The sequence below is a fragment of the Rhipicephalus sanguineus genome, chromosome 4, assembly GCF_013339695.2.
Source record: "Rhipicephalus sanguineus isolate Rsan-2018 chromosome 4, BIME_Rsan_1.4, whole genome shotgun sequence".
Lineage (NCBI taxonomy): Eukaryota > Metazoa > Arthropoda > Arachnida > Ixodida > Ixodidae > Rhipicephalus > Rhipicephalus sanguineus.
Window position 1 is genome coordinate 102642370 of NC_051179.1, and position 19317 is coordinate 102661686.

The 19317-nt window shown below is 43.2% G+C and overlaps 1 protein-coding gene across 1 annotated transcript in view; it reads right to left on the minus strand.

Moving 5' to 3' along the window:
- The window catches only part of LOC119390488 (3 beta-hydroxysteroid dehydrogenase type 7), a 442541-nt gene that overhangs the window by 255655 nt on the left and 167569 nt on the right, over nt 1-19317 (minus strand). The window lies entirely within an intron of this gene.

Here is a 19317-nt window from a genome sequence, read left to right on the forward strand (position 1 = left end):
AGCATTTTTTCAGGTTTAGCCAACTTTTTAGCTGGTAAAGATGTGGACTACATTGTATTTTTAAAGAACCGACACTGAACTTGCAAGTTTGAGGAAGAAATGCCAACTCCACATTGCTCTAATATATATGGGCTGTGGTTTCAGTGCCAGATTAAAGAAATTAAACCTTGGTGTTGATCTTCCTTTAACGTTCAACGGTGCAATCAACAAAAACAGCTTTTTAAAAGAGTTCGTCACCTTAACGGTATCTCTTATGTCCTCTTAAAGCACGAAGTATTGGACATGCAGTCAAGCAAGAGAAAGAAGGTACATTTTACATAATCAGAAAGATACTCAAGATCCTCTTAAGATAAAATATTCTAAAAAATACACAGAAAATTTATACTAGACAAAACACTTTCTAGTGTGCTTCTTACGAATGCATCAATTTTCTGTGTGCTCAAAAAGATATTTGCCACTACAAAAACACACACACTTTATGGGGCAACAATATTGATAACCTAAGGTGGCTTATTCATGCACACGAGGCAAAAAGAGAAACACCAGGTGGTTAGGCAAAACGCAAGCTCTGACCTCGCTTACTGTGGCAGGCCAGAAAAACATTGTCACAATGCATGCATTCTTTTGCCAGCAAATACGTCTTTTATGAAATACGTAATCATATCCTAAGTAAATACCATGAAAGTGTACCGTTTAAGCTCTATAAAAATTAAACATCATGTATAATTTTCAAATTGGTCATAATTATAATGCTTTTAATAACAATGCCATGAGTACAACTGGTCTATTTTTGTCATCTTATCTCTTTAATGTGTAAGCAAACAATACATGAAATTTACTTCCATAGACATTTTTCAAACATAATTTGTGCCAGATTTGCAAATGTAATTTTCACTACCTAGGGCGGTTACTAAATATGGGTATCCCACCCGAGCCTTTTCAGTGATTAAAATGTGAAATAACTCCACGTATACTGTTGCAAACTACTTATTCTTTAAAATTATTATAACCGTTCTAAAAGAATGCTAGACTAATATAACTTCAGACTTTAGTGTTTTAACATTGATATAGCAGGAGAACTAAAAGTTGGGCGAGTTGGAGCAAGACTAGTCTTACACATGCTCAATGTAGACTCTACTGTCGTTAATTTCACCATCATATGTTCATTAATGGAGGATAAAATCAAGGTCAAAGTATCAATTTCAAATCTCACACCTAAATTTCTGCACATGACATCAAGGATTTCAAAGCGTATTTTTCATATTTTGGTGACATTGGCTCAACGAAATTTTCTGGAACTTGGTATCTAAAGTCTATGGGCCCCCTCAGAGAACAATGTACTTCATTTTTACTGATTAGGAATTACGTATGACCTTGCAGATGCCGTCGAAACCTATGACGTCACGGCAGGCATATCAAGATGGCGTTCCCACACATATTTTCTTTTTGCGTGTTTTCTCACTTACCAAGTGTATTCTTGCGGTAGGTGTTGGTTTTCAGTATTGTGAAAGCGTAATTTACCAATAAGCGAGAAATCGTTTTTCTCTTTAGTGTCCCTTTAATGATGCTTTTTTTTTTTACTAAACCTTGCTTTGTTGTTTTCTATATTAGTATTTTTATGTAGCTTTTAGCAAGGTTCTCAGTACAGCAGTTGATTATGAGATCCTCGTTAGTATATAAACATTTTTCAATGCAACTGTAAAAATAACTTGACTGGTTTCTCTTGAATCCATGCAATCTGCACTTTTATAGGACTGCCTAGCTGTGTTTGCTCGCAAGCATCACCTTTCATCGCATTTATATGCCAACTGCACCTTTCCTGTATACAACACATTCTTTCCAGGGTTAATATGCAAGCAGTTTTAATCGCAGCAATGCTTTAAAAAAAAAATGTCACTCACAAGAAGCCTGCTCAACAAGCAGACTTCACCCATATACTCAAGAAATGCAGGTGCACTTGAGCTCACAGTGACGATCAGCATTACAGCCACATAAAATGAAAAAGGCACACTGTGTATGCAACCAAATCCTCTTACATAGTATTACAAACATTCAAGGCAAGAATAAAGAACTACACTTAAAGGGCCGCTAAACCACCTCCGATAATTTTTTTAACACTTCAAGCAAATGCGCGCATCGTGTTCAGACTGCCGTCACGATCAACAATGCCAGACACGGCAGCGCTGCCAGCTGCGGGTGCCTCACAAATTTCAAAAAACAGTTCCTTCTCCTTTCCTGTGCCTTTCGGCATTCCTCATCCACTCAGCGTTAGCCGTGACTTCAACATGTCGTCTGCCCGTCATCTACAACACGTGTTTGTCCACTCACAGGTATGTGCCCTTGCTGCTCTTCCTCCTCGCATGGTGAGGAGGAGCACTCAGCCAGAAGGAGAGACGAGCCAACGAAAGTAGCTTAGTGATGGAAAGAGCGAAACAAGCAAGGGCGTCTTTTGTATCGTCAAACGCGTGCGGCTACGTGTTCATTGTAGACTCGTGCACAACTACAACACCACAACTAAATTTTGACCTCTAGTTGGTTTAGGGGCCCTTTAAGGCTTGCACTGAGTAAGCATTTGCACTGCATAGCTGGGTTCCAGGTTTTTTTTTTTTTTTTTACTAAAGCAGAGAACAAGTTCAATGTTAGGTGCAAACTGACATAACGCGGTAAACTATAATCTGGAATAATTGCAGACTGAGCTAGTTGGCAATCCATTGTTCTTGCAGAGTTGTGCAGTGCAAAGCAATGAACGCTACAATGACAGTGTGAGCATTCGTGTGTCATTGTCTTGGCTGCCTCATGCTAAGCACCTTTGCGACTACACCTGCTAAAGTGGATGGAAACGATTACTGACCATATGAACGTAATACAAGTTAACACTTTGCATACCCTTCAGATGATCACCAACAGAACAGAACTTCAGCTCAATACACTGATGATCCAATGTATCTAGAAGCCTACACACCAAGCTTTTATCTCGGCACATTGACACAACAACTGCAAGGCAGCACTGACTCAACAATATTTCATCTGAATTTTCCAGAATTTTTTTTTTTTCGGAGCTGTGGACTCCATAGTTATGACATAAAGGCTGAACTGCTAAAGAGTGCAATCACCTTTGAGTCAGCCAATTAAAAGCGTGCGGAGCCCCGTACAGCTTAAGGTACATAGAACAGGAGACTACTTAAGCGGTGATCACCTGGTATCAAGGATAACTGAAGTGTATGCCAGCTGGATCTAGTTCAGTGGACGAGGGCCCTACAGCAATTGTGGCCAAAAGCTGCCAAACTGTCCCTTCCAATTGTGCACTTGTGTTGGAAACACAGAAGGACTCCCTTGCTCTTAATATCTCACGGAGTTGTCGAATGGGCTTCATTTTTGGCAGCATGGTAACAGCACATGTTTGTCATCGGAGTCTCGTATGACACTGGCACACGAGATTTAGGTAACTCAAATATTCCTGCGCTCCATGCCTGAAGCAATGTGCTTTGAAATTGGTCGCACAATAAAACAACAACCTTCATTGAACTCTTAAAAACCAAGCTCTCCACAGCTCCAAGCATGAAACCTGGCTTTAATCTACAAATATATAAAGGATGCCCGGAGTATATCTCTCAAATCATCATTCACTGAAGCAATACAGAAAACAACACAACAGGTTAACATAACGTAACAACATAAAGGTATGTTTTCTTGACTGCAAATCAAGAACGCGCAACACATTTGCTTACAGAGGTCACAATTTTTTACTCCACTGCCCCCTTACACACCATGTGGACATTCGACAGTAGCAAATGCTGTTTCTCTGAAATGTCACTCGAAACTGCTTTCTATTTTTGACCATTCATACTGCATCTTTTTTTTCCCTGAAACAAGCTTGTGCCAGAATGTCCCCAACTGCTCATTGGTTTCCTGTCAGCATCTGGCTATTTCATTCATAATGTTTACTACAGTAAAAGAAGAAGGTGGTGCAAAACACTTCTCATCAAAACAACAAGGCACACATCCTGGTAATAAGTATGTGAAAACTAAGGGGAGTGTCCCGACATGTCCCAAAGGTCTCGACTCCTCAATGTCATCAGCCCCTGCACAGATGGAGAGAATACAAGTGAGTATCACGAGCAAGTAGGGTAGAAATAACAGGCCATGTACATCTCGTGACAACAGTTTTCTAGCATTCCATTACAGCTCATCTAGCTGGTACTGGTACAAAAATCACGCACACTCCACACGAACATGGTCTTGCATTCAAGGGCTGTAGAAATTCAGTTTGCACCTGGAAAGGAAAGCTATGGCAGCAATGCATCGTACTACCTTGTTTGCTCATATCAATGCTGGCTTATAAAAACATAAACGAACAGCCCAGATGCAAGGATACAGTTAGAGGAAGTTCATGGTTGAGCACTGATTATTTCATGCCAGTCAGCATTGTCAATGACAACTGTCTTTAAAACAGCACACAGAGACAGCAAATGAGCGATAAAAGAGGAGCTGGAACTTATGCCAACAAGTGACAACAATAATCACAACAATACTGCAAGATGGTGTAACCTTAACAGCAGCCTTGTATTGGCAACATTCTTGAGATAACTGAATACACCTTTTAATACACGCACAACAGAACTGAGGGCAGTAAATCGATTACTTATTAGTTTCAAGAGATCTGTGAAAAGAAACCAAGTTAAAACAATGATTGGCGATTACATGCAATAACAGAGATTTTAATGTGTACTGTGACAGTTTTGTAAAAAAAACAATTTGTGACTGGCATTGAGAATAAGAAAACAACATTTTACAGGCATTGCTGGCCCTTTCCCGAGTGCATTACAGAAGAACTTTTCGTATTTTGGCCAGTATAGATTGAAGTAAATAGAATTTTTGCCTAGGAGCATTTGCAATTACGGTGTCATATTTGTGGCACCATAAAACAAAGTAAGCTTGACAGAGCGTTGCTTAAGAAACTTCCAATTAAAATCTGAACAATGGCTGTTAACAGACCGCGAAATCGAGATAACACATATCTTTGATTTAGTCATGGCTAGGAGCTACGTTGCTTCATGGTTTGCCTTCAGTTAAAGGGGCCCTGCAACACTTTTTCAGCCTGGTCAGAAAAAGCTAGCGATTGGTAGTCGAGGTTCCTGGGAACACGCGAGCCAAACAGTATAGCGCAGCACACCAGCCTGGAATTCACAATTAATTCTCAAAGTCAGCTAGAAATTGTTCCTTCTTCTTTCTACAAATGATGCCATATACCCAAATTCATGGCCATTGGCTGATTTGAGCATTGTGTGACGCACCAGTTACCATGGTCGCTGCAACAAGCTGCCACGTGCCTGTGCGCGCACACACGACACTGAAATTAAGCCGTGCGCTCGACAGAAAAAAAAAAGAAAAAAATTGGCGAAGCTTGCACTAAGCCATACAAGGCTTGAAACAGCGAAACTGGATGACTCTGAACACTAATCTGGGTGCTTCTAGGTTGTTTCCAGGCCTTTGCTAGGTGATGCAAATTGTTTCTAGGTTGCTTCTAGGTCATTGCTAGGCTTTAGCTAGGTGATGATGCTAGGTTGTTTCTACGTTGATTCTCGGCACAGGGAGGTTCGAGTTAAAGCACAGTCACAGACACGACACGGATGTCCAAACTCCAGAGACAGAAACTCGCGCTAAAACCAAGCGTTTGCACCTCTCATAGATCTACGGGCACGTCGTCGTTGGCGTAGGCCTTCCATTGCTTTGGGGTCTTCTCGCAGTTGCCATTGCCTTTCCCGTTACCTAGCATTCTCTCGTTGTACGTACTCAGGGTCATCAGCTCGCAACTGTTGCTTCGCAGCCATTTGTTGTTGGGCTAACTGTTGCCTTCTTCATTTTTAGTGGATCAGTGGTGAGTAGTAGGATTTACCCAATTTCTGTGGCACATATCCATTTATGATTGTCATAAGTTTTTGCCTACAAGTGTATATATCTCTTCCATGCACTGCTTCTTCTTGTCTGCAGAAATAGAAACTTTCTGAAACAATGGCTTAAGCCATTGTCTCAGAAAGTTTCTATTTCTGCAGACATGAAGAAGCAGTGAATGGAATAGATATATGCACTTCTAGGACGTTATTCCAGGAACCCCACTCTGCCCTTTTCTGGCAGCTGCAGAGTGCATGATGCTGAAGTGTCTAAAGGCACCGGTCACGCAACCAAGTTGCAAAGCGACTGGTCGCAAATGGCCGCATTGAGCGCAAAGCGACTGCTTTGGTTCAGTCGCTCGCTGCTAAATTTTTCAGTTGCAACTGTCTGGACCAATCAGATGCACAGGAACAGGCTGCCAGCTTATCTTACAGGGCAATGGCAATACGAATGGACATAAACCCTGTGCTGCAACAGGTATAAGTTGCACGCAGGTGTGAACATCGGTCAGCTTGAGTCGCTTTTTGCTCTCCAGTCGCAAATGGTTGCGCGAACGGTGCTAGTAATGAGCTTTAAAGCTCTCATTTTCGTTTATTCATTTCCTTAGACATGGGTTATGCTAAGCAATAAAATAGTGCCAACCTCAGACACCCACGCGGATGCCAACACATTGCTACACTGTATGTGGTATTTGCACAAGTGTGCAAAAATGTACCTCAATTTTTCAATGTGAGCTGCAACACAGATTTCCTGCGGTGATGCTTAGTGTTCTGATTATTTTGTAAAACGTGGTACTGATCACCGTATTTAGGAGCCAGGGGATGGCTCGCAGGATCACGTCACCACCACTCCTTTTTCCTGAAACTTCTGTTCACTGCTGCATACCTAGCATAAGACGGCTTGTGACGATACCCATCTGCACAGTACCCACTGTCTAGCCGCGAGGGTGTCTCCCCCCGACAGAGGTTCCTGGCTATACCACTGCTAATTGATCGGAGATCCACCCCATTTTGCTGCTACCATTAGTTCTTTTCTACTGTGCATAGATTTTAGCACATTCCGCTTCAAATATTAAAGACGCAGGCCTTACATGAATAAACATACAACAAGCATAACATGTGCAAAATTCACATCAACGTAAAAATGCCAATACTGAAATCAGCACACCAAAATGCATAAATCTGTGAGTCACAAGAGTCAAGGTTTCCATTCCAGAGCGAATCTGTGACGATACACAACAGCAATAATGGAATGATAAAGATAGCCAAGAAAAAGCCATTTCAATGATTTGCTAGTTTACATTAGTCAAGAAGGATATTTTAGTTACATTCACAATGAAGCAACAGGCAATGACGGCAGAAAAGCATGGGGGAAATCAGCTGTTTATAACTTATTGGAAGATGGAAACAGCGAGACAAATGGATATCAAAGTGCACAGAAAGAGGAAAGCAGGGGAGGTTAATCAGAAGTGAGTATCCAGTCTGTTACTCTGCACTGTGGTGAGCAAAATAGAAGTTGGAAGGAGAACACATACCTTGAGAAATACGAAAGTTGAACACACACTACTGCTGCAGCCACCCTCCCATTCATTTTCTTCAGTATTCACACGTGCTCACTAGATTTAGCCAGCAAAGCATTCACCAGAGGCACTCATCGCCACGGCAGTGGATCTTGAGCTGCAGGCATCGCATGGCACACAAAAAGCATGGTACCCGGTAATGTGGATATCAAGCTATTACAGCATAACCAAACATGCGCAGGCACAAGTTGGTACATCACATAAGCAAATATTTGAACAATTTATGTCAACCTTATTTCTAACAAAATTATTGGAAATAATATCCTTCGATTCACTGGCTATATGTGAAAAGCACTAACTCTCTTGGTGCATGTTTGGCTTGTGCAATATGCACACAAAATTTTGCAATAAACAGATAGCATTTCTTATTGTGCAGCATGCAGCAAATATCGTCACACGAAGTGTAACAATGTGGTATCTCGGGAACACACTGCACTATCGGCCCACCAAGAGAGCTTCCACCAAAGGAAGCAAGATCAACAGCTGCTGCTAGAAACAAGCAATTGTACCCTCCTAATTTCTTTGCTTGAGACATGGAGCAAAGGACAGCCAATGTGTCACCTGCTAGGTATAAACCATGACAACCAAACTGTTTTTCACACACACACACACACACACACACACACACACACACACACACACACACACGACTAGGTGAAGAACACAAGGCAAGGTGAAGACAAGATAGGATCCATCCCATCCCTGCCATGTTCCTTCTTTTTAAATTTGCGCACCCCAGGCACTTTGAGCATTTTTCTTTTTTTCTACCTACCTAATCTATCTATCTATCTATCTAGCCGCCTACGTCGTCAAACCCTTCCCTCCAGGCACGTGTGGCACATACCCGTTTATAGCGGGTCGCGGTGTACAGGTATGTGCCACAGGTGATTGACAGTTTATATCTACCCAGGAACGGCGTGAACAGACATTGTCGCATTAAGAAAAACTGACATCGGAACTGTTGAGCTGATGAATGCAAAGAATAAAAATCAGAAACCCAGCAGGAATCGAACCCAAGGATTCTGCGTACCAGTCAGGTATTGTACCACAGAGCCACGCCAAGACTTGAAACTGCTTTGGAACCCTATGCAAGTGTAATGTTGGTGCAACGTCAATTGTGGTTGCAGTGCTGGTTATGTAATTGTATACTAAGCAATAAACGTTACATATGTACTCCTATGACACAGGCGTCATGTGGGGTTAACGTCAGTTGTGGTTCCAGTGTTGGCTCCGCTTTTATAACAGTTTAATAAATATTACAATTGCATTCCCATGATGCAGCAAGCTATATTGAAGCGTTGCTCGACCCTGGAGGAATAAACGCTAACGAAAGTTACGTGTGATATTCGTATCATCGCACCATAATGTTCACTTTGCCTCGATAATACTTGCGTATGTGCTCTAACGTGAGTGCTAACGTTACGTCACACCATAAATTACCCTTTAAGCGTCAGTGTTGTCGATGTGCCTGGTAAGCTCACGATGGGCACACAACTCGTCTATTTACAAAAACACGTCGATCCACCTCGTAACGCTTGGCTCAAAGCCAAAAATGCAGCATAGACAATTACTCGCCGACTGCTTCGCAAGAAAATGATTCCCACAACGCATGGAATCTGCCATTTTTTTTTTGTTTTGTTTCAGTGATGAGTAGCTACCAAACAACCGTATAGATTGGTACAATCTTCTGTGCATATAACATAGTGGTCCTCTCTCTTTTATGTTTATCTTGTGCCACAGGTGTATGGCCAGATTGTTCATTATGAGCCCAGCAATATGTACCACTGCATATTGGAACACTGACATACACATGTTATTTTCCCACTTGTAAAGCAACCAAGATTGTAAAGCAATCGTGTCTGGTGGGCTCTGTCCATATATACTAGCTTTATTTTTGTAGTTATCGCGACCTTCAGGGTATATTGGGTACAACTATCAACTTGTGTGGGATATAAGATTCCCAAGTCGTTCGATGTAATTGTGCTCGGCTCGTAATAACATAGCTACTGGCCTCTTAATCCAACAAGTGACTTTCCTAGCAGGATTGCTCATGTGCCATGAACCGAATGCCAATATCAGTGTGCAATTTTTTTTCGGCATTAGCGTTAAAGCTTTGTTAAAGCTGTTGCCATAATTTGTTTTGACAATTGAGCGTTTCACATGCTAAAGTATCTGCTAGCCAAATCTACCATGTCATCTGCATACCGATGATTAGTAAACAATGATAGTTACGGCGCGGCCAGCACTATCCACTACCGCGTCAACCAATTATCCCTGAACTTCACCCTGCTTTTCTTTTTTTCACCGTCGAGCAGCGCAGACGCAGAGACTCCTCACCCCCGATTGTAGTTTGACGTTCGATTACACAGGTGCTTCAGAGTAATCCTTCCTCAGCGACTAGCTAAAAGTGCAGCTTCGTTGCAGGCAAGAGGGTTCGGCAAAACTGACCAAATAGTGGCAAGCATGCAAGGCGCAGAGCGCGGGTCACCAACACGTTTCACTAACTTCAGTCGACACCGAGGCAGCACTCGAGTTCAAGGCATCCATCCACAACACCTGCGTGCAGCCATTCCAAGGGTGCGCGGAACGAAGACACTGGCCCCGTGAACGCAGAGCTCATGAATATAACTGCGAAATACGCCTTTAAACAGCCCATACAGTAGTCATTGGGGTTATACCAACCCACCCTACAATGACAAACTGCAACAACCGTGCAAGATTCTCCTTCGCGCGCGCGAGAATAGCATAGCGAAAAGGAAACGAAGGACGTCAAGCGGCGAGATCCTGAACTATGCAACTTTCGGTTTCGGTTTCATTCCCGAGAGCGACGATGATTCCGGCAAAGGTGATCCTTGCAGGGACTCTGCGCAGGAGTTGACGGTGTATGTGTTTTGGTCGTTTTGGTCGCCTGCACGTTGGTGCGTGAAGATGCCAATCATTTTCCCGCGTACGAGAACGTCGTCGGCAGGTTCCATGAGTGTGATTTCAAGAGATTGTTCAGACTATATTAAGCAAATAATCCGATGAATAAGTTTGCCTGCCGCACAGGCCGGTAGCCAGGAATTTTTTTCGGGTGTGAGGGGGGGGGGGCACTTCTTGAAAACCTCGACTATTTGAGAAAAACACCTATTTTTATTATTTATTTTTGGTAAAAACACGTACTTTCCCAAAATTACAGGGGTGGGGGGGCTAGGTTACGGGCTGCTGCCGCACTTTTTTTTAAAGCCGCATGCATTTTGATATTCGGCATAAGCACTCTAAGACAAAATCGAGTATTTTGGGAGTGTTTCTGCCACACAACAACAATCGTCATCCACCTCGCGTGCTTTCCTCGCGTTATCACCGCGGTCGCGGCACTTCCCGGTCACGAACGGCGCGCGCGTTATCAGCGTGACATAGCATTCTTGACAGGAAAGTGACGAGAGCTGGGTTTTCAAGAAAGGAAACGCGAGCAAGCCAGATGACGATTATTGTTGTGTGGCAGAAATACTCCCCAAATACTCGATTTTGTCTTAGAGTGAGGTGCGATGAGGTGAAGTGCAAAGGAAGTTCCTCAAAGGTGTCTAAGAGGCAATGCATCGTTTTCAAATGCATGGCTAAATCAGAGAGCCATGCATTTCATTACTTGCTGATGCTAGGAATTTTTGCGTTTTTGTTTTATGATCAGAGCAAAGAGTTCGAAATTGTATCGACGTCAGCATAGTTTACTACTGCACATCTCTCTTCCAGTATGAATTCCTCTGCACAGACCATAAGTCTAAACATGAGCTTGTGATGTTTACATGTTTGTAATGTTTAACATGAGTAATATTTAACCATTCCCCATTTGTGCGTTTTTGAGTGTGTGTGTGTGGCTGTGTTGGAAGTGTTTTCTGTGATAAAGTTGAACTCTTTCTTTCTGTTGCATTCGTTTGCATGTGTGGCCACCAGCTCTGTGCAATGAGAAAAGGCTATGAGTCGTACCAGCTGGAGAATCAAGCGATTACCTTTTCTGTAGTTGTCCATGCATTGATCAATCAGAGATGCAAAAGCACAGATGATTCCATGTGTCTTGCTGGAACAATGCCTGTGTTCGTATTAGGCGAACGAAAAAAAAAAGGCAAAGCTTGCACTAAGCACTAAGTCGCGCAAGCCTTGAAACACCGAAACTGGACGATTCTGAAGACTAACCTGGTTGCTTCTAAGTTGTTCTTAGCTAGGTGACGAGTTGATACGGCAACCTGTTTGCCCTTAATTAGCTAGTAGATGTGAAGCAGCCAACAGGAGTCATTTTACAGTTGAACCTTGTTAACACTGATATAGCGAATTATCGCTTATAGCGAACTAAATACGAACTTTGGTTGGCCGCGCTTCATTTCAGTGACATTCTTTTTATAACGAAACCGAAAACGCGAGAGCTGCCGCGATATCGGCTGTAACGCAGCTCAATACTCGAAAGGTACAATAAAAAGACACAGACACATCACACACGCACACAAACACATACATACACACACACACACACACACATACATACATACACACACACACACACACATATATATATATATATATATATATATATATATATATATATATATATACGGGGCATTTTTTTTTTGACAGTACAGATTTTTTATAAAAGTGCTCTGACAGGTCAGGCCCTGTAGTCTTCGCAAACGAAGTCTACGCCGAGGTGGAAAAATTTTGCCGCACCTATAGTTACATTTAAATGAGTAGTTAGCAAGAATTTGTTAATTACCTTTTTAATTATTAACTTTAGGGTCGTTGTTTATATGTAAGAGTTGGATGACATGCCCCCCCCCCCCTTTTTTTTTTAATTACAAAAAACGCACCTAATTTCAGGTAACAATCACCGATATTCAATGAAACCGAAACTGAGCGCACAGGGCGCGCAGGAAAGCTGTCATTCCTGTCACGTCAGACCGGAAGCTGACAATTTTCGAAAAAAGGCGCGTCGCAGCAGAATATGGTTAGGAAAACGGCAGGTCATCCCAAATACCCAAACGGACCTCTTATTCTTTGCGTTTGGTGTGTAGTGCTTATCCCTTCCTTCGTCAAATTCGAAAGAAGTGCAAAGAACTCGTTCACTTGTCTGCGAGAAGTAGCGCCGCGGTGGCTGCCGGCTAGTTTTAAGTTGTACGGTGAAAGAAAAAGTGGAAGTTGCTTTTTTTGGGGGGTACAGCGCGAAATATATAAACGGAGGGGGGGGGGGGGGGGTTGCACCCCCCTTCCCTTTGGCTACGTCAATGATGGCAGCGTGAGTGTTCCCCTCTCTCGTGCACCTTGCGCACCAACGCTTGGATACGAAACACATCCTGCTTGTGCTATCCCTGTGTGTCACAGACATACATGCCTCCATCAGGAGCAACGGCATCATCGATGGCAAAGAATTCAACAGATCTTGCAGGTTCAGTGATGACTAAAACGAAATTTTGAACTTATTGTCCTCAACTAGCTGCCAGCCCATGCATCTAGTCTTGCGGTTGTCACAATTCAACTATTGCCATTAATGACAGACTTGCATAACAGCCGGACCTACTTAATTCATATTCACGAATATTGCGAAAATGACTGGTAAACGGCTAACGTACCAATAAAAACTTTTTGCCTTTCAATTTTAGACATCACAAAAGGCTGTGCAAAATCCCAAGTACCACACAGTGCTTGCTCCTGTCATCATCTTTCTCTTATTTCTTTTTTATTCCTGTGCTGTACAGATATCCTGGCAAGGTCTCCTAGGATAACTTCTCCGTCATTTTAAGAATAGAATTCCACTTCATTTTCTATTTCTATGCAGGGTCCGGTCCAGCCACATGATCTCTGTAAACTTGGACAACACAGCAAACACACACAAAATTAACCATACGCACAAAAAGAAAAGCCTTGTAGTCTCATCTGTCAGTTTAAGCTGAAGGAAAGAAGGCATAATCATACCGTATAAACAATATCATTGCTGCAGCAAAGCAAGAGAAAGTGAATCAGTGTTGAATTCACGTTGTTCTCCTGTTTATTACTTCTACATATGGGAAAATGCTACACAGGCATCTCTGCAGGCGCTCCACCCCCATAGCTTTCTCTCCAATGTCACAGAAAGGTGTTGGTGAGCACAGTTGCACACGTTATGTCAGGCCTATGAAACAACAGACCTAAGCCTTTCTGGCATAGGAATACGCAGAGTACTTTGCAAACTTCCGAAATTCATCAGCAAAGCACTGGTAAGCAGGCACTACAGGGTAATGTTGCGGGTTTGTCGTCACTGACGCAGGTTTGCCATAATGTTGCAGGTTGCATTCTTTTGTGGGTCTGCTGTTGCTTTCACTTCGCCTTTTGGTGTTTATTTTGTTATTCTGTGTACCTTAAATTTAAGTATCTTCACACCTGCCTAGGGCACGATAGTCGGGTCGGCAGTGCAAAATAAATACTAATTAAATGTACGGACCCCCGGCAACATCGAGTAATGCAAAACAAGCAGCAGTGAATTCCTTTGTAAGGCTTTATTTAAAAAAAAAACCAGACAGACAAAAAAAAATGCTCTAAAACAACAGCAGTTCATTCGTCTTGCACACATTTTGTGCTTGGCCTTCAATTAGGAAACACAGAGGTGTGCGTCAGATCAGTCGCACCTAAGCCCACACCACGCAATTCACACAGTCACGCATGACATATACTTTTTTTTTGTGCTTCCAGATGAATTAAGCTCTCTTACAACATTTGTTATATATTTGTATATATATATAAGGAACAAGCCACAAAACACACAGACACATGGATATAAAACCCTTTTGCCACTGCAGCTCACTCTACGTTTTTTGTCGAACGCTAATCTCAATAGTACAACGATAAAAGTCGCGGTGGCACGTCGCCACGGCTTTTTGTCAAACTGGAAGCCGCAAACTCACACTTCATCATATGTATATACACATTTTGTATGTATATATTTATATATATATATATAGTATGTATAATCTAATGTGAAACGATCCGAGTCTCAAAGGTATGAGAGAGAGTGAGGTGCCCTCAGCATCGCACATGGCGCGTGAAGCTGCAGTCACCAGGTTCTCAACTGTGTGTACAGGAATGCAATAAATAATCGACAACCTACGAATAAAAGACGAGACGATGCTCGGAAAGAAAAAGCCACATCACATTGGCGCGCTCCTAAGAAACCCCGGGGAAGACTGGGAACGGGAAATGCTTCGTAGACGACGGTGACGACCAACTGACTGACTGAAAGACCACAAAGCTGCCAGACAACAGACACCTCCTCTGCGAACTGCAAGCGGGCCACCGGCCCTGCTAGGCGGAGTGCAAGAACCGTACCAAATGTAGAAGATGCGAGTGCTCTCTTACGGACTAGCGACGCGTGCGGGCGGGGACAGTGGTGGTGCCCCTCGCTTTGATTTCTCAGTCTTCTGGCAGCGTGAACAAAGAAGAGGCCTGTGCGTTCGACTGAAATCAAGACACGCTGCGTGTGCATATCTGCTACAAAAATGTGCGACGAAGATGTGCAATGTCTCTGGAGAGGCTGAAGATACGTGTCCCGATGCCGTACCCTTGCGAAGGGCATCGTCTCAGCATTGCAGTTCATTCGTTTAGGGGGCTGCGGATCGTTGGCAGCAAGTCTTTCGTTTTCAACAGCTGCTGGGACTCTTCCATGCAGCTGGTGCAATGCTTGATTCGAAGCTTTATAAGCGCTTCTGCATCGTGCCCCCGCCTGTTGGCGGTCAAAGCGTACACGCAGTAGAACACCCCCAGCATCTCGAGCTGGGGGTGTTGAACAAGTGATGCAACAAAATAACTCTTGCCCAGCAGCGCACGGGTCTGAGCTACACTCTGTGCTAAGTTAGCCCGGACGTCAGACGACTTTGCCATGAGTGTAGGCGAGATTGGAAAGACTACCTGTGATGTCAGGAGGGGCTTACTTAAGACTCAACGTTTGCACACTAACGTAGACCTACTGCAGGGTGCAGGCCTTTAGTCAATCAACACCATGCACAGCAGAGTTTGATAGACACATTGTGCGTTTCATGACACCATCACAAAGCTAGCATTCAGGGAATGAATCACTTAAAATTTGTGCAAGCTTCTAAAGTTTTGGGTGTAACCTAAGCAAAGCATTAGGTCAGGCTGAAGTGACATAGTGGTTAACTTAATTTCTGCCGAAAGATGACACATCTCTGTAACACGGACACTTTCAGCTGCTGTTGATTTGAACAGCAGTCAACACTGAAACTGCAGTTCAACAGAGAAGCAGTTTATTTGGAGTTACGTAGCACCTGCAGAGCTCAGCTAGGTTAAACTATGTGGCCATGTGAGAATCACTTAGAAGCATCTGTAAATGACTAAGAAAGCTTCCTAAGTTATTTTTCTGACAGCAACTAATATTAAAGTAAGCATGTTTTTAGCAAGAGTTGCTTTTATTAAGTTTTAGAAGACTTGAAGACTGCCCTCTGGTTTTCTTGTTTACATATGCGCAAGGTCCCCACCCTAAATCGTCTCCCCAAACTTCAGTCAGTACCGTATTTAGTCGAATCTAACGCGCACCTTTTTTCCGGTAAAACAAGTCCAAAAATCGCATGCGCGTTAGAATCGAGTACCGAAAAAAAAAAAGAAACTTGGTTATCATATTGCCATCGCCATTTCAAAATGGCCGCCTCCTACGCGTCTTGGCCATTTCTGCCATCATTGTTTCAGTTCGTACGTGTGCCGAGGAGATTGTCATCCCGTTCTGCGTTCGCATGGACGGCATGGAAGTGCCGACTCCAAATACTCAACGAGTGCACCACGATGCCGCATTTAAAAGAATAGTTATTACATGTGCAGAGACGGACGGAAATCGGGCCACATCGCGGTCGTTCGGAGTTCCCGAAACATGCGTGCGAGACTGGCGCAAACAGAAGCAAAAGATTTTTTACAGCAAAGCTTCATGAAAAGGTTTCAGTGGTCCAAAGCAGGGCGGTTTCCAGAAATCGAAGAGCGTTGACAGCGACAAGGAGTTGCCCGACAGCGACGAGGACTTATCCATTACGCGACTCGTATCGCCGCCGTAATGGTGACAGTTTTAGCAGCAAGGCCCGCTTTTTGACTTTGTGGTTTACTTTTTTGAAACTTTAGTTCTTTAAAACCCAAATACTTGTTCTTCTGAATGTGCGAAGTTTGACTCCTACAGACTTTTTTGTTCCTTTCTCTCACGAAAAATGGGTGCGCGTTACAATCGATGTATTACTTTTCTTTTTTTGGTCGTGGAAAAGGGGTGCGCGTTACAATCGAGGGCGTGGTAGAATCGAGTAAATACGGTATATCATGCAACCACATGAGCCGTTTTTCTGGCACCGAAGTGCTCATTATTTGCATCAAAGAACCACACAGGTGGAGGACATATAGAAGCTACTATCTTATCAGATGGCCTGCCTCGGGTTCGCCAGTCTCAGTTCAGTTCAACAGCAGTTGAAAGTGTGCGTGTAACAGAGTTATAAGTGTTGAGTCACTATGGAAACAACTGAAATTATGTGCATTTGAGAACAGTGCACTGCACAAGAAAGAAAAAAAGGGGCAAGGTTGCGTCGTACAGTTGTCCTATTCTTTGCCAGCATTTGGGCTGTCCAGCAGGCCCGCGAAGCGGCCGACAGGCTTGGCCTGACTGTCCCAATGTGGGAGTCGCCCAGTGCGCGCTAGGGCGCGTCCCGCAGGACCTCATTAAAGTTATTTCAACCAATCAATCAATCAATCAATCAATCAATCAATCAATCAATCAATCAATCAATCAATCAATCAATCAATCAATCAATGAATCAATCAATCAATCAATCAATCAATTTGCATTGCTGGAATTTGTTCAAGCTGTGCACCACATTCTGTAGCGAGTGCCATACAACATGGATGCCACTTTCAGAATTTAAATACTGTCGAGAAAGGAAACGGTTTTATCGGTACGATCATGTGTAATCAACCAAAATGGATTTCCTTTTGCATTCGAATCCAATGCGATTATCTGTTAACACCAGTGGTTAACAGCTGTTTGCCTACTTACATACCCTTTGGCAATTGCAAATGGGTCACACTTTTGCAGCGATGGCGCAAATACAGTTTTCCGTTCATGTCAATTCCTTAGTTCAAAAAGATCCTTATTTTTTCGTATAAAAGTGACGCTCCGAACAATTTTCTGAGCTTCTATCGTATCCCTCATGCTTGACTGAATACCTTTGTCTGAAATATGGTAGCGAATGTTTAGGAATGAAACGCAGGCTGGCAAACAGTTCTACAACAAACTGCATGAATGTAAGACAGAATATAGACACCATGGCTATTTTCCGCGCTATATATCGCCGGCAAACAAAAACGGAGAAATGTGCATTATGCTAACCTACAGGGCAATGTGCGTAGTGAATGTGCATTGCTAGGTCGCTGTTATGCTTGGAACTTGTATAAAAATGTAGAGAGGTCAGCGTACATTGAACTCTTGTCATAACAAGCTTAGAGGAGCAGGAAACGAAAGATTACAATAAGCGGCACAATTACAAACAGCCCTAAATGAGACACTGCGTCAAGCGAGCTGGACTCACAAAGTGTGCAGTGAAGCAAAACAGAGACAACGCAATGATGACAAAATTCAGCTGATGACAGTAATTAGCTGCCTTGTCTATCTGCTGTCATAGCAGTTCGACCTTTGCAGAGTTCCCTGCCTACCTAGCTTAATATGTATTAAAAAAAAAAGCAAATGGTCGATATCTGCGCTGTACCGAGTGGTCTTGTGTGAACTTTTCGGCTCTTCTGCACTTAATACTAAGTGAAGCACTTTGTATACTAATCTGGTTTAAAAAGCAAGCATGGTGGTCGGAAGCATGAAAAACTTTGAATAAAGTGATTCGGTTGTGACAAGAGTCTACTGCACTGTCTGTACTATGGATGCTATTGGCTTAGGTCTTTGTGGCATCAAGTACACTACCATAGTATACAACATGCGCTACGGTGTGCCAAGGGCCTGTCACTAACACCAGTATGATAGTTCAAGACAAGCATCACAGTTGTTGATATGCTGCATCGTTCTGCCACAACAAAACTAAGGTCATAAAGGAGAGAAGGAACAACAAGAACAAGTACATTTGCAACAAGAAAGCTGCAGTGAACTCACTCGAAAAGATGTACCTGATAAGCTGATGACTGGCCAATTAGGGAGCTTTTGTAGACCACACTCAGAAGTGCGCAAAAGCTGTCGTTACTAGCGCTCACTTAAGATGCTCGACATTAGAGGCTAAAGGCTTTAATGCGTAAAATTACAAATGCGCTAAAATGAAAAGAGGCTTACTTTCTCGACACCTGAAATGCTAAGTTATCCACGCAAATGCTGTAGCCCCAGTAGCCACCTCGCAATTGAATGCGACGAGGTGCCGATATGCTCAATTTTTGCTTATTGCCGCAGGGCCTCTTCGAATGGGGTAGACATTAGGATCGAGCCCGTTGCCTCGGTCCCGATGCATAGCGTACACTGCACTCTGAGGCACGAGTACCGCCTTGGCTTAACGATTCCCGATAGCTGGCGAGCTCAACGGCAAGCACAGTACATTTGGCTATTGCGTCCGCTTTGGGCACTCTCAGCACATTTGAACCTGGCAGTGGAACCAGATGGTGCTGCTCAGAAAATGTGCAATCAATGCTCAAACTCTTCAGTCTGAGCGAGGCAGTTCTCGACTGCACTGGAACATAAAAAAAGTGATAGTACACGACGCAAATGAGACAGCACTCTTGAGTGGCAAGAATCTCGGCCACCGCTGTGCGTCTAGGCGGGCAGCGCAAGGGCGCTTGCACGTTTTGGAATGTGCGCAGCAGCAGCAAAATGCAAGTGA